This window comes from Rattus norvegicus, chromosome 7, assembly GCF_021556685.1.
Source record: "Rattus norvegicus strain SHRSP/BbbUtx chromosome 7, alternate assembly SHRSP_T2T, whole genome shotgun sequence".
Lineage (NCBI taxonomy): Eukaryota > Metazoa > Chordata > Mammalia > Rodentia > Muridae > Rattus > Rattus norvegicus.
In genome coordinates, this window is record NC_141540.1 from 98657632 (window position 1) to 98665637 (window position 8006).

Genomic DNA, 8006 nt, shown 5'->3' on the forward strand with positions numbered 1-8006 from the left:
CCACTATGTTCAGATAGCCCCTCTAAGCTTGGCGTAAAATGGAAGGCTCCTTTTTCTAATGAGACTTCCTCTTCTCCACCAGATCTGGAGATATTCTACCTGAGGAATGTCACATGGTCCTTTAAAAACCTGCAAGTTCAACTTCCTCTTTCCCCTGTAAGAACCTGGCCAGCAAGTACCTGGGATTTCTGGAATGCCTCTCCATAAAAATGAGGCATTCACAGTAAGATAAGCTCAAACCAATAATGTTACATTTACCCTGGAAACTCTTTCCCACTCTCCAAGGTTCATATACAACCCTTGGTCACCCCAAATACACTGTATACACACCAACTATTTCACTGAAAATTGTTTAAGAGAGCTGTTTTGTTGAGTATCCTCTAAAAGATCTGTAACACTAAAATCCACAGAAAAGGCCATTCCCCCTTCCCCAACCCAGCACTCACTCCCAGTTGGATCAGGATATTGCAGACCCCACTGATTCCTGACTTCAACCTTCCAGCCTGGTGAGCAGTGACACCTGAACACCCTGAGCAAGGAAACAAAAGATGAGGAACCACAGTGGGTCCCTAATATAGAAACTCACACACAGACCACAATTACCTTTAAATTATTCCTTTGTAGCTCATGGTTCTTTGCTTATATAGTTTCCAGTTCTGAAATGCCATTGGACTGTTCTGTGTGCCTTGTAAGGAAAATATAATACAGTTCATTCACTTTTACAGGTGCATATAGTCCAACGTGCACACATTCACAATATTGAAATCATCTTTGTTTGAGTGTTTATGATGGTCTTGGGCTTTTCTATTATAGAGTTTATATATGAACACTATCATTGTAAGTCCCAGGAGGTTCTCTTGAGCAGTTAAAACTAGGATTAAGATCACAGGACAATAGTTTATAAATGCATGAATCTATAAGCTAATAAAAAATTGCTTCTCAAAAAAAATACTAGAGGAAAAAATTTCATTTTGTAAAGAGAATGGTATATTCAAGGGAAAAATGAAAATACTCTTAGCTTCTTTAGAACTTTTGGTTATAGATAGACAATTAAATATAAGAAAATTAGCCATATGCCATGTTTCGCCCAGCTTTTCCACAAAATGGTGCTTGGAACATTTCTTTTTTATTGGATATTTTTATTTACATTTCAAATGTTAATCCCTTTCCTGGTTTCACATCAATAAGCCCCCTATCAAATCCCCCTCCCCTACTTCTATAAGGGTGCTTACCCTCCCCAACTAACCTTCCTTCCCACCTCCCTAACCTGACACTCCCCTACACTGGGGGGTCCAGCCTTGGCAGGAATAAGAGCTTCTCACCCCATTGGTGCCCAACAAGTCATCCTCTGCTACATATGCAACCGGAGCCGTGGGTCTGTTCACGTGTGCTCTTGAGGAGTGTTTTAGTCCCTAGGAGCTCTGGTTTGTTGATATTGATGTTCTTGTGGGGTTATAAGACCCTTCAACTCTTCCATCCTTTCTCATATTCCTCCAACTGGGACGCCATTCGCAGCTCAAGGGTTGGCTGCTAGCATTCACCTCTGTATTTGTCAAGCTCTGGCAGAGCCTCTCAGGAGACAGTTATATAAGGCTCCTGTCAGCATGCACTTCTTAGATTTATTAATATTATCTAGTACACACACACATATATATACATACATATGTATATATATACACACACATTATATATATATATATATATATGGACTGGGTCTCGAGGTGGGAATGGTCATTCCTTCAGTCTCTGCTCCAAACTTTGTCTCCATATCCCCTCCTATGAGATTTTTGTTCCCCCTTTTAAGGAAGACTGAAGCATTCGCTCTTTGGTCGTCCTTCTTCTTGAGCTTCATGTAGTCTGTGGATTGTATTAAGGGTGATCCAAGCTTTTGGGCTAATATCCAATTATCAGTGAGTGCATGACATGTATGGGGTTTTTTTGTGATTGGATTACCTCGCTCAAGATGATATTTTCTAGTTCCATCCATTTGCCTATGAATTTCATGGTCATTGTTTTTGATAGCTGAGTAGTATTCCATTGTGTAGATGTACCACATTTTCTGTACCCATTCTTCTGTTGATGGGCATCTGGGTTCTTTCCAGCTTCTGGCTATTATAAATAAGGCTGCTATGAACATAGTGGATCATGTGTCTTTGTTGTATGTCAGAGAATCATTTGGGTATAAGCCCAGGAGTGGTATAGCTGGGTCCTCAGGTAGTTCAATGTCCAATTTTCTGAGGAACCTCCAGACTGATTTCCAGAATGGTTGTACCAGCTTGCAATCCCATCAACAATGGAGGAGTGTTCTTCTTTCTCCACATCCTTGCAAGCATCTGCTGTCGCTGGGGTTTTTGATATTAGCCATTCTGACTGGTGTGAGGTGGAATCTCAGGGTTGTTTGATTTGCATTTCCCTTATGACTAAGGATGTTGATTAGAGCATTGTTTAACTTCCTTGTATATGTGGGATTTCTGTTGTTATTATGGTTATTAAAGACCAACTTTAGTCCATGGTGATCTGATAGGATACCTGGGATTATTTCATTCTTCTTGTATCTGTTGAGGCCTGTTTTATGACCAATTATATGGTCAATTTTGGAGAAAGCACCATTAGGTGCTGAGAAGAAGATATATCCTTTTGTTTTAGGATGAAATGTTTTATAAATATCTGTTAAATCCATTTGGTTAATAACTTCTGTTAGTTTCTCTATATCTCTGTTGGTTTCTGTTTCCATAATCTGTCCATTGATGAGAGGGGGTGGTTGAAATCTCCCACTATTATTGTGTGAGGTCCAATGTATGCTTTGAGCTTTAGTAAGATTCCTTGCATTTGGAGAATAGATATTCGGGATTAAGAGTTCATCTTGGTGGATTTTTCCTTTGATGAGTATGAAGTATCCTTCTTTATCTTTTTGATAACTTTTGGTTGAAAGTCAATTTTATTTGATATTAGAATGGCTACTCCAGCTTGTTTCTTGGGATCATTTGCTTGGAAAGTTGTTTCCCATCCTTTTATTCTGAAGTGGTGTCTGTCTTTGTCACTGAGGGTGTCTCCTGTATGCAGCAAAATGCAGGTCCTCTTTATGTATCCAGTCTGTTAGTCTCTGTCTTTTTATTAGGGAACTGAGTCCATTGATGTTGAGAGATATTAAGGAATAGTGATTGTTTCTTCCTGTTATTTTTGTTGTTAGAGGCAGAATTATGTTTGTGTGTCTCTCTTCATTTTGTTGCAAGGAGATTACTTTCTTGCTTTTTCTAGGGTGTGCTTTCCCTCTTTGTGTTGGAATTTTCCATCTATTATCCTGTGTAGGGCTGGATTTATAAAAAGATATTGTATAAATTTGGTTTTGTCATGGAATATCTTGGTTTCTTCATCTGTGTTAACTGAGAGTTTTGCTGGATATAGTAGCCTGGGCTGGCATTTGTGTTCTCTTAGGGTCTGTATGTCATCTGCTCAGGATCTTCTGGTTTTCATAGTCTCTGATGAGAAGTCTGGTGTGATTCTGATAGGTCTGCCTTTATATGTTACTTGACCTTTTTCCCTTACCGCCTTTAATATTCTTTCTTTGTTTTGTGCATTTGGTGTTTTGACTATTATGTGACGGGAAGAATTTTTTTTTCTGGTCCAATATATTTGGAATTCTGTAGGCTTCTTGTATGTTTATGGACATCTCTTTCTGTAGGCTAGGGAAGTTTTCTTCTATAATTTTGTTTAAGATATTTATTGTCCCTTTAAGTTGTGAGTCTTCACTCTCTTCCACACCTATTTTCCTTAGGTTTGATCTTCTCATTGTGTCCTAGATTTCCTGGATGTTTTGGGTTAGGAGCTTTTTGCATTTTACATTCTCTTTGATGGTTGTGTCAATGTTTTCTATGGTATCTTCTGCCCCTGAGATTCTCTCATCTCTTCTTTCTATTGGTGATGCTTGCATCTATGGTTCCTGCTCTCTTTCCTAGGTTTTCTATCTCCAAGGTTGTCTCCCTTTGTGTTTTCTTTATTGTTTCTCTTTCTATTTTTAAATCCTGGATGGTTTTGTTCAATTCCTTTACCTGTTTGGTTGTGTTTTCCTGTAATTCTTTAAGGGATTTTTGTGTTTCCTCTTTAAGGGGTTTCTACTTATTAACTTGTGTTGTCCTGTATTTCTCTAAGGGAGTTATTTATGTCCTTCTTAAAGTCCTCCATCATCATGATTAAATATGTTTTTAAATCCAAATCTTGCTTTTCCAGTGTTTTAGATATCCAGTGTTTGCTTTGGTGGGAGAATTGAGCTCTGATGATACAAAGTAGTCTTGGTTTCTGTTGCTTAGTTTCTTGTGATTGCCTATCATCCTCAGGTTGTTTCTGGTGTTAGCTTGTCATAACCCTCCTATAAGCCTGTGTGTCAGCCCTCCTGTAGACTTGTTTTCTCTCAGGTGGATCTGAGAACAGAGAGCTGCTCTTTGGTTTGTGTCTCCTGAAGCCTCCACTCAGCATTCCAGGTGACTGACTTTCAGCTTTTGATGCAGGCAGAAACTGAAAGGGCCTGCTCCTGACTGCTCCTAGGTGTTCCCAGAGAGCACAGAAGGCACTATGTGGGTTTCTCTTGGGTCAGGAATGTGGGCAGAAGTAGTTGTCTTCTCTGAGTCCTCAGAATTGTCCAAACTTCTGAGAGTCCAGCTCTCTTCCCCAAAGGATTTGGATACAGAGAGCTGTAGGAGCAGTTCAGCTCCAGGTGAAGTCAGCAACTGGAAGTTAGAACATTTCTTATTAATAGTAATAATATTTATCATATTTTCTAGAAAATCAAGTCATAGTCATTGTTCTCCTTTAATAAGCTGTTTAGAACAAAAATAATAGTAATAAGAGGGTGCATAAGAACAACAATGCCAAACAATCAGAACTTCCAGGGACTAAACCACTAAATCCAAACACTATACATGGACTGACCCTGGGCTCCAACTGCATATGTAGCAGAGGATAACCTTGTTGGGCACCAGTGGAAGGGGAAGCCAAGGTTGGACCCCCAGGGCAGGGAATGTTGGGGAAGGTGATAAGGAGGGATGGTAAGGGTGGGGAACACCCTTATGGGGGAGGGGGAGGGAATAGGGGCCGTATGGACAGGAAACCAGGAAAGGGAATAACATTAAAATGTAAATAAAGAAATATATCCAATAAAAAAATAAAAATTAAAAAAAGAGGGTACATACTGTCTATGGGTTGTGCTTGTGTATACTAATTTGCATGCTGTTTAATTCTTATAACAGCTAAATTAACTGTATCATTATTATGACAACACAAAAAGACACTGGGAATGAGACAAGGGAAAACCCATGAAAGATAAAATGAGTGTTCAAATCTACTATCATCTTCCCAATGGAACCACAGCCTTCTTAAGCCTTGCATAAATCGTGACATTGACATAGGACCCTTGGTTTCCTCTTTGTGGGTTTCATCAAAAACCATATCATCTTGAGATCTCTCTGTTTATTCACTCATCACCATGCTGTTCTTTGTCTCCCTCTCACTTTTCAACATAACTGCCAACAACTAGCCACAAAATCTCCCTTGGAACCATGCCTCCTCCACTTGACAATTCCTTCCAGATTTAAGATTCACACATACTCACACACATGCAAGTTCACCCACTTTCGCTTTGTCCCTCTGAGGATATTTATGTAGTCTTTATAGTCTTGGCTTGCTGTTGCAAAAGAGATGTTGAGCTGGCAGTGTTCATAAAGAATGTGTTCTTCATCTGCAATTAACTGCACATTCTGAGCAAATCCTTTACTCTCTTTGAAGCTATTATTATTACTGTGAAGGTCGAATGAAATGTCATATGCGACCCCACTTGGGAAATTCGAAGTACTTAATAAAAAGACAAGTTTTTGTTTCTGATATTGTCCACTTTTGGAGAGAAAAAATCAAAAACTATTTAAACTATAAATCAAATGATCATTTGATTATCACCCAAAAACCTTGCTGGGACAAAGCAGTATTGTAAAGAAAAGGAAGCAGTAGAATATAGCACTTCTGATCATCAAACTAGATCATCAAACTACCAGGTGCATGATTTCAGCCCTAACAATCTCAACACTACTGGCCTTAGAGGGTCTGTGTAATGATTATCTATAAGGTTTGCATAAAGCATCTGTGATAGGTAGAATCTAAGGTACCCTTAGGATTCTTGCCTCCTGTTCTACATGCCCTGTTAGCATGCCTAATACCATCCATTGAGTGTGGGTATGGTTAGATTTCAGTCATTTGTTAAAATTACAAATAAATCAATTTTGATAAATATATAAATCATCATAGATTCATCTGGCCTTTAATATACACCAATCCCTTTCTAAAAGAAGAGAGACAAAAGACAAAAGAGATAGAGAGAGAAATATTGATGTGACTGATTGATTTTCATGATAGCCATGAAGAATTAAAATGTCATGTTGTCTAATACCTGAGTTAGTTTCTAGGAGCCCTTAGAGAGCTTACTAACAGCCCCCAAGAAATCAAAGATATGAGCCCCACAGCTGTAAAGGCCCTAACTCTTACCTGTAACCAGAATGATGTTGGAAACAGATCCTTGCCCAGCCTCCTAATGGGAACAACGTTCAAGAAACACCTGGATTCTTAATCTGTGAGATCTAGTTGAGCCACTCTGTAACTGTGACCCAAGAAGTGTAAGCTGACAAGAGCCTGATATAGCTATCTGCTGAAAGGCTCTGCCAGAGCATGACAAATACAGAGGCAAATGTTTGCAGCCAGCCATTGAACTGAGAACAGGGTCTCTATGGGAGGAGTTAGAGAAAGGATTCAAGGAGCTGAAGGGGTTTGCAACCCCATAAGAACAACAATACCAACCAACCAGAGCTCCCAGGGACTAAAACCGCATCCAAAGAGTACACATGGACAGACCCATGGCTCCAGCTGCATATGTAGCAGAGGATGGCCTTGTTGGGCATCAATGGGAAGAGAAGCCCTTGGTCCTGACAAGGCTGGACCCCCCCCCCCCCAGTATAAGGGAATGTCAGGACATGGCAGCAGGAAGGAGTAGTTCGTTGGGTGGGAGAAGACTCTCATAAAAGCAGGGGGAGAGAAACTGAGAAAGGGGATAACATTTGAAATCTAAATTTTAAAAATCCAATTAAAAAAAGATAGTAAATCATTGTGTAGCTGTTAACTGTGCACCAATAGAAGACACATGGCATGCACTCACTGATAAGTGGATATTAGTCCAAAAGCTCAGGATGCCCACAGTACAACCCATATGGTTGTTGCTTTATTGCCTGGTTCTCCTTAACCTTTGCACATTTTACACTCATCCAGTTCCTCCTTACTCTTTGTGCTCCCCACATTGGAAAAGCTTTCTGTGTCCAAGGAAACTAAATTACATTTAAATAGAATTTCATACCTACTTAGCCATAGAACTGAGACCAAATTCACAGTTTCTTGATAGCTACAAAGCCAAAAGTTCCTTTGCTCCCATTTTCTGTCTGTTCTTCTTCCTTCTCTGAGGATTCTGGATCTTCTTATTCATTTTGCTAATTCTGTTCATGTTTATCTCTTTGGTTTTTTTTGTTTTGTTTTGTTTTGTTTTTGTTTTCCAACATGGAGAGGTTTAATGAGAGAAGAAGAGTAGAAGAGGGGAGAAGCAAGGAGGCTGGCCATGGGCACATGGAGGGAAGTGGGGAGGGGAATAGGGAGAGAAGGGACAGAGACAAAGAGCATGAGAGCAGAGAAGAGAAGAGCAAAGAGAATCATGTTCATCTCTTAATGCAAGAATTTCCGGGGTTGGGGATTTAGCTCAGTGGTAGAGCACTTGCCTAGCAAACACAAGGCCCTGAGTTCGGTCCTCAGCTCCGAGAGAAAAAAAAAAAAAAAAAAAGAAAGAAGAAAGAATTTCCACTACTATAATGTAAATATTTGTCTCCTCAGAATCTATACTTTAAAGCCTTAATCTTCACTGTGCCTGTATTTGTAGATGATACAAAAGAAGTAATTAAGGTTAAGTGAAGTCATAAGAGAGGAAC

General features: G+C 39.5%; 1 long non-coding RNA gene across 1 annotated transcript in view; it reads right to left on the reverse strand.

Moving 5' to 3' along the window:
* Positions 1-3580: 3580 nt before the first annotated feature.
* Positions 3581-8006, reverse strand: part of LOC134479733 (uncharacterized) — a 28975-nt gene continuing 24549 nt past the window's right edge. The window contains exon 5 of the long non-coding RNA XR_015625524.1: positions 3581-4724. This is a non-coding gene — a long non-coding RNA (uncharacterized LOC134479733). The remainder of the gene's footprint in view (positions 4725-8006) is intronic.